Source organism: Giraffa tippelskirchi, chromosome 12 (genome assembly GCF_054371585.1).
Source record: "Giraffa tippelskirchi isolate mGirTip1 chromosome 12, T2T-mGirTip1v1.2.pri, whole genome shotgun sequence".
Classification (NCBI taxonomy): Eukaryota; Metazoa; Chordata; class Mammalia; order Artiodactyla; family Giraffidae; genus Giraffa; species Giraffa tippelskirchi.
Window position 1 is genome coordinate 150,085,305 of NC_137286.1, and position 7,485 is coordinate 150,092,789.

Genomic DNA, 7,485 nt, shown 5'->3' on the forward strand with positions numbered 1-7,485 from the left:
AGTTGTGACCAGTGTCAGGGTGTTAGTTAGGGACAGCATCAGAGACCTACTTCAGTACATATTCAGGGCCTTAGTTATGGAGAGGATCATGGCAAAAGTAGGCATATTGAGGGCTATTAGGGACACCATCAGGGCATTAGGATGAGTCTCAGGGTGTTATTTAGAGGCAAAATGAGGATGTTAGTTAGGGAAAGAGTCAGAAAATTGGTTACAGACAGTACCAGCCCCTCAGGTAGAGACTTCTTCAAGGCCTTAGTGCCTTGAAGTGAGGGAGAGCATCAGGGGTGCAACTTCAGTGGCTGAGAGAGGGAGTGCCTCAGGCCGTCACCTAAATACAGCGTTAAGGGCTTAATTAGGGAGAGTGTCAGGGCCTCAGAGAAACCTTGAAGACCTTAGTAAAAGACACTTTAGACCATTTGTCACAGGGATATTGTCAGGGTGTTCGTTACAACCAGCATCAGGGCCTTAGTTAGGGAGAGAGTTAAGAGGACAGTTTGGGAAAGCTCAGGCCATCATGGACAGCTGAGGGCCATAGTTAGTGTAGGGTCAGGGCCTGGTAGTGAAATCGAGTGGACCCTGAGGGGCTCCTGGGCCCAGAAGCCTTTCCCATGTTCCCTGTTTCTTTGTCGGGAATAGACTCCCAGCTCCATGACCTACCCTGAGCTCCAAAGGGCAGATTGGAAGAGGTGCTAATCAGGGAAGGGAGGGAATGCAGAGAGAAGGAAAGAGCACTCAAAAAAGAGTATTTTGTCTTGAGTCAGGGTCCTGTTTCTGTCAAAAGTTCAGTTCAGTTCAGTCACGCAGTCTTGTCCAACTCTTTGCAACCCCATGAATCACAGCACGCCAGGCCTCCCTGTCCATCACCAACTCCCGGAGTTTACCGAAACCCATACCCATTGAGTCGGTGATGCCATCCAACCCTCTCATCCTCTGTCATCCCCTTCTCCTCCTGCCCCCAATCCTTCCCAGCATTAGGGTCTTTTCCAATGAGTCAACTCTTTGCACGAGGTTGCCAAAGTATTGGAGTTTCAGCTTCAACAACAGTCCTTGCAATGAACACCCAGGAGTGATCTCCTTGAGGATGGACTGGTTGGATCTCCTTGCAGTCCAAGGGACTCTCAAGAGTCTTCTCCAACACCACACTTCAAAAGCATCAATTCTTCAGCACTCAGCTTTCTTCACCGTCCAACTCTCACATCCATACACGACCACTGGAAAAACCATAGCCTTGACTATACGGACCTTTGTTGGCAAAGTAATGTCTCTGCTTTGAAATATGCTATCTAGGTTGGTCATAACCTTCCTTCCAAGGAGTAAGCGTCTTTTAATTTCATGGCTGCAAACACCATCAGCAGTGACTTTGGAGCCCAAAAAAATAAAGTCTGACACTGTTTCCACTGTTTCCCCATCTATTTCCCATGAAATGATGGGACCAAATGTCATGATCTTAGTTTTCTGAACGTTGAGCTTTAAACCAACTTTTTCACTCTCCTTTTTTCACTTTCATCAAGAGGCTCTTTAGTTCTTCTTCACTTTCTGCCATAAGGGTGGTGTCATCTGCATATCTGAGGTTGTTGATATTTCTCCCAGCAATCTTGATTCCAGCTTGTGTTTCTTCCAGCCCAGCATTTCTCATGATGTACTCTGCATATAAGTTAAATAAGCAGGGTGACAATATACAGCCTTGATGTACTCCTTTTCCTATTTGGAACCAGTCTGTTGTTCCATGTCCAGTTCTAACTATTGCTTCCTGGCCTGCATACAGGTTTCTCAAGAGACAGGTCAGATGGTCTGGTATTCCCATCTCTTTCAGAATTTTCCACAGTTTATTGTGATCCACACCGTCAAAGGCTTTGGCATAGTCAATAAAGCAGAAATAGACGTTTTTCTGGAACTCTCTTGCTTTTTCGATGATCCAGCAGATGTTGGCAATTTGATCTCTGGTTCCTCTGCCTTTTCTAAAACCAGCTTGAACATCTGTCAAAAGGGATACACATAAAAATATCTCTAGACTTTTTACCCAACTAAACATCCTCTCCAGCAAAATGGAAAATTGTAGCATTCTTTATTCCAGAGAAGCTTACTAAGAGACCACCTGAGGTCAGATGAAGGGAGTTCAGGCCCTGTATACACCCTAATCCTTACGACTCTGCCCTTTAACCATTGCTATAAAGTGAAAGTCACTCAGTCTGACTGTTTGTGATCCCATGGACTATACAGTCCATGGAATTCTCCAGACCAGAATACAGGAATAGGTAGCCATTCCCTTCTTCAGGGCATCTTCCCAACCCAGAGATCAAACCCAGGTCTCCCGCATTGCAGGTGGATTCTGTAGCAGCCGAGCCATCAGGGAAGCCCAAGAATACTAAAGGGGGTAGCCTATCCCTTTTCCAGGGAGTTTTCCCAACCCAAGAATTGAACCAGGGTCTCCTGCATTACACGCAGATTACTTACCAGCTGAGCTACCAGGGAAGCCCATATCTATAAAACTCCTAATTAAATCCTCCTGCCTTGGAGCAGTTTTTGAGGGCATGAGTTTTCTGTGGCCCTCTTTGCTAGCAAAGCAGTATAGCTTGCTTTTCTACTTCACATGAAACTCTATCTCTGAGATTTGGTTTAGCACTGGTGTACAGAGGTGGCGTTTTGGGATCAGACTTGGTGCTCGTTGTTGGGCTGACTTGGGGATGGCCCCTGTGGGTCCTCTGATTTTATCAGATGCTCCAAGATTTTCTCCATGCCAGCCTCTTTCAAGAGAGTGGAAGGTTGGAGAATTCCATTAGAGGGCAGATCACCTGGCATTCTTGCCTGGAAAGGCTGAGACCGAGTCATACCCCAATCTGGCAATTGGAACTCCAGGGCAGGAGCAGAGAAGAGGGACTGCCCTAGCCGCTGCCAAGACCAACTCTGTCTTGAGGACGATCCTCTGTTCATCCTGTCTGGACTGTTCCAAATGTCCTACCCCAAGGAATTAATCTGGGAAACCAGGAAAGTAGCACTTGCGGTGTTTCTAGAACTTAGACTGTGTGATAACTCACTAGCATGCACTCTGTGGTTCTGTAGACTTAGGATAATCTTGGTTCCCATTTTGGTGGTTGTTCATTCCAGGAAATCTCATCTGGAAGGTGCTTCTGAATTCCTTTGCTTTGAAGTGATCTGTATTTGTGTTTGAAATAACTTCACTCTGTTTATGTAGGTATTGTATGGCATATTTTAACAGTTCTTTTAGAGTCAGACCCAAGTGAGGACCAGAGATAGAGTTGAAAGTGTAGTCAGCTCCATAGTAACAGCATAGCGAGGACCAGAGTCAGGTCGTAGTGAGGTCCAGAGACGTGAAATAGTGAGGACCTATGTCAGGATGTAGTGAGGACCAGCAGTTGGCCAATGAGAGGACCATTGGCAGGCGACGAGAGGGGACCAGCGGCGGGCCGTCGAGAGGACCTCGCGACCCGATTCTGGCCGATGAGAGGACCTGGGGGGGACCCACGGAGAGAACCTGGGCGGCGGGGGGGGTGGTCCGCAGAGAGGACCCTGAGGGGAGCAGTCAAGCGGACCTGGGGTGGGGAGTCGTAAGTGGACGAGTGGTGGCGGACGGGGTCTGTGGAGAGGACCTGAAAAAGGCAGTCAAAGGGCATAGAGAAAGGAAAGAAGTCAGGGCCGGTCACAGGCAGCGTCAGGTCCTAGAGAGGAAGGACGTCAGGGATCAGTGAGAGGCGGCGGCCGGTCCTAGAGAGGAAAGACGTCAGGGATCAGATCAGTGAGAGACGGCGTTCGGTCCTAGAGAGAAAAGACGTTAGGGATCAGCGAGAGGCGGCGGCCGGTCCTAGAGAGGAAAGACGTCAGGGATCAGATCAGTGAGAGACGGCGTTCGGTCCTAGAGAGAAAAGACGTTAGGGATCAGCGAGAGGCGGCGACCGTCCTAGAGAGGAAGCACGTCAGGGATCAGCGAGAGGCGGCGTCCGTCCTAGAGAGGAAGGACGTCAGGGATCAGCGAGAGGCGGCGTCCGGTCCTAGAGAGGAAGGACGTCAGGGATCAGTGAGAGCCGGCGTCCGGTCCTAGAGAGGAAATACGTCAAGGAGCCGTGAGAAGTGGCGTCATGTCGTAGAGAGGAGCGACGTCAGGGATCAGCGAGAGGCGGCGTCCGTCCTAGAGAGGAAGGACGTCAGGGATCAGCGAGAGGCGGCGTCCGGTCCTAGAGAGGAAGGACGTCAGGGATCAGTGAGAGCCGGCGTCCGGTCCTAGAGAGGAAAGACGTCACGGAGCCGTGAGAAGTGGCGTCACATCCTAGAGAGGAGAGACGTCAGGGAATCAGCGAGAGGCGGTGTCCGTCCTAGAGAGGAAGGACGTCAGGGATCAGCGAGAGGCGGCGTCCGGTCCTAGAGAGGAAGGACGTCAGGGATCAGTGAGAGCCGGCGTCCGGTCCTAGAGAGGAAATACGTCAAGGAGCCGTGAGAAGTGGCGTCATGTCGTAGAGAGGAGCGACGTCAGGGATCAGCGAGAGGCGGCGTCCGTCCTAGAGAGGAAGGACGTCAGGGATCAGCGAGAGGCGGCGGCCGGTCCTAGAGAGGAAGGACGTCAGGGATCAGTGAGAGCCGGCGTCCGGTCCTAGAGAGGAAATACGTCAAGGAGCCGTGAGAAGTGGCGTCATGTCGTAGAGAGGAGCGACGTCAGGGATCAGCGAGAGGCGGCGTCCGTCCTAGAGAGGAAGGACGTCAGGGATCAGCGAGAGGCGGCGGCCGGTCCTAGAGAGGAAGGACGTCAGGGATCAGCGAGAGGCGGCGTTCGGTCCTAGAGAGGAAGGACGTCAGGGATCAGCGAGAGGCGGCGTTCGGTCCTAGAGAGGAAGGACGTCAGAGATCAGCGAGAGGCGGCGTCCGGTCCTAGAGAGGAAAGACGTCACGGAGCCGTGAGAAGTGGCGTCACGTCCTAGAGGGGAGCGACGTCAGGGATCAGCGAGAGGCGGCGTCCGTCCTAGAGAGGAAGGACGTCAGAGATCAGCGAGAGGCGGCGTCCGTCCTAGAGAAGAAGGACGTCAGGGATCAGCGAGAGGCGGCGTCCGTCCTAGAGAGGAAGGACGCCAGAGATCAGCGAGAGGCGGCGTCCGTCCTAGAGAGGAAGGACGCCAGGAATCAGCGAGAGGCGGCGTCCCGTCCTAGAGAGGAAGGACGTCAGGGATCGGTGATAGGTGGTGTCCGGACCTAGAGAGGAAAGACGTCAGATATCAGTGAGAGGCGGCGTCCGGTCCTAGAGAGGACGACCGCAGGGATCGGTGAGAGGTGGCGTCTGGTCCTAGAGATGAAGGACGTCAGGGATCAGGGAGAGGCGGTGTCCAGTCCTAGAGAGGAAGGACGTCAGGGATCAGTGAGAGGCGGTGTCCGGTCCTAGAGTGGAAAGACATCATGCAGCCGTGAGAGGCGGTGTCAAAGTCCTAGAGAAGATTAGGGTTAGAGGGTTAGGGTTTAGGGTTAGAGGTTGGGTTACGGTTTGGGGTTAGGGTTAGGGTTCAGTACCCACCTTGAGGCCAGGGTGCAGTCTCACGGTGTCATCTCCCCGCAGCGGGGCAGGAGGCTAGTGTGCCAGTCCCAGCCACCTGCCCTGAAGACCAAGGAGCAGTCCAAGCACGAGCTGATGGACAAGGACAAGGAGGAGCAGCTGTTTTTCTTCACATAGCGCGCGGGGCTCCTGCTGGCTGAACAGAAGCAGAGACGGAGGCGTGCGGAGCGGAGGCGGAGCCTGCACACCAGCACTGGCCCCCTGCCCTTCGCCCCTCGCCCCTCGCCTTTCGTCCCCCGTGTTTTGCCTTGAGACTCACCTTAAATAAAATCTGTGTTGCTCAGGTACCTCCAGGCCTGTCTCGGGAGGCAGGCACGGTAACAAAATGTCTGTCTCCCCTCATTTGTCACTTAAACCAGCAAATGATAAGGGATAGAGGAAGAGATGGTTGGGTGGCATCACCGACTGAATGGACATGAGTTTTAGCAAACTCCGAGAGATAGTGAAAGACAGGGAAGCCTGGTGTGCTGCAGTCCATGGGGTCGCAGAGAGTCAGACGTGACTTAGTGACTAAACAATAATGATAAGGGATGATGAGCCCATTTGGATTTCCTGTCAGTCAGCTGCTGAGACAGACGTCCTGCGGTGACTGGGGTGAGATCAATTGCAGTTCTGCACAAGGTGAGATGGGAGATCAACTGCATGTTAACCTGAGGCGACAGGTAAAAACTCCAGTGTAAACCGAGGTGATGTGTGTGATTCAGCCTAGATCCACCCTGGGATCTTCTTCAGCTCCACCCAACACTGATGGGTTGTAGGATGACTCCTAGCTGCCAAGGAACTCAAGTGTGGGAACAAGCACTGTTACACTTGAGGTGAGATGTAGGCTCAGACTCAGGCTCTCTGAGGCTAATGGTGAAGTTCATCCATTTTTTCTACCCAAGGGATGTAGAGGATCATCTCTAGATGGAACTGAGTGGAGGTGTGGGGTCAGCTCAACACACAGGGTGAGGTGTGGGGTCAGCCCAAATCCACCACAGGGTGAGGCGTGGGGTCCACCCAACTCCACTGTGGGCTGAGGTTTGGGGTCAGGCCCAACTAGACAGGGGGGTGAGGTGTGGTGTCAGCCCAAATCCAGCACAGGGTGAGGCGTGGGGTCCACCCAACTCCACTGTGGGCTGAGGTTTGGGGTCAGGCCCAACTAGACAAGGGGGTGAGGTGTGGTGTCCGCCCCAGCTCCACTGTGGGGTTTGGAGTCGGTTCATCCCGAACTCCACTTGGGGTGAGGTGTGGGGTCAGCCCCCAAATCCAGGGAGGTGAGGTGTGGGTCACTGCCAGCTCCACCATGGGTTTAGGTGTGGGGTCAGCCCCCAACTACACATGGGGTGATGTGTTGGGTCAGCCCCAGCTGCACCATGAGGTTTGGAGTGGGTTCACCCCCAACTCCACTTGGGGTGAGAAGTGGGTTCAGCCCCAGTTCCACAGTGGGGTGAAGTGTGGGCCAAGCCTCAGCTCCACAGTGGGGTGAGATGTGGGATCAGCCCCAGGTCCACCTTGAGGTGAGATGTGGGGTCAGATCCAACTTCACCTGGGGTGAGTTGTGGGTCAGCACTAGCTCCATAGTTGGGTGAGGTATGTCGTCAGCCCTAACACATATGGGATGAGGGGTGGGTTCAGGCCCATTTCCACTGTGGTGTGAGCTGTGGGATCAGCCCCAACTCCACTTGGGGTGAAGTGTGAGTCAGCCCCAGCTCGATCGTGGGGTGTGTTGTGGGGTAAGCCCCATCTCCACCGTGGGGTGAGGTGTGGTGTGAGCCCTAGCTCCAACTTGGGGTGATTGTGTGGTCAGCCCCTGGTCCACCAAGGCATGAGGTGTGTAGTCAGCCTCACTCCACCATAGGGTGTGATGTGCCGTAAACACCATCTCCACCATGTGGTGAGGTGTAGGGTCAGCCCTAGCTCCCCTGCCTGGTGAAGTGTGTGGTCAGCCACAG

At 53.3% G+C, this 7,485-nt stretch overlaps 2 long non-coding RNA genes across 2 annotated transcripts; one reads left to right on the forward strand and one right to left on the reverse strand.

The window, feature by feature from the left end:
* Positions 1 to 745: 745 nt before the first annotated feature.
* LOC145530139 (uncharacterized) lies at positions 746 to 3,776 on the reverse strand. The gene is made up of 2 exons (XR_014071477.1): positions 3,036 to 3,776; positions 746 to 1,977 (listed from the first exon to the last, which is right to left on the reverse strand). It is a non-coding gene; the product is annotated as an uncharacterized LOC145530139 (long non-coding RNA).
* Positions 3,777 to 5,244: 1,468 nt separating this feature from the next.
* Positions 5,245 to 5,838, forward strand: LOC145530140 (uncharacterized). Its single transcript, XR_014071478.1, has 2 exons — positions 5,245 to 5,405; positions 5,555 to 5,838. It is a non-coding gene; the product is annotated as an uncharacterized LOC145530140 (long non-coding RNA).
* The last annotated feature ends 1,647 nt before the right edge of the window (positions 5,839 to 7,485 follow it).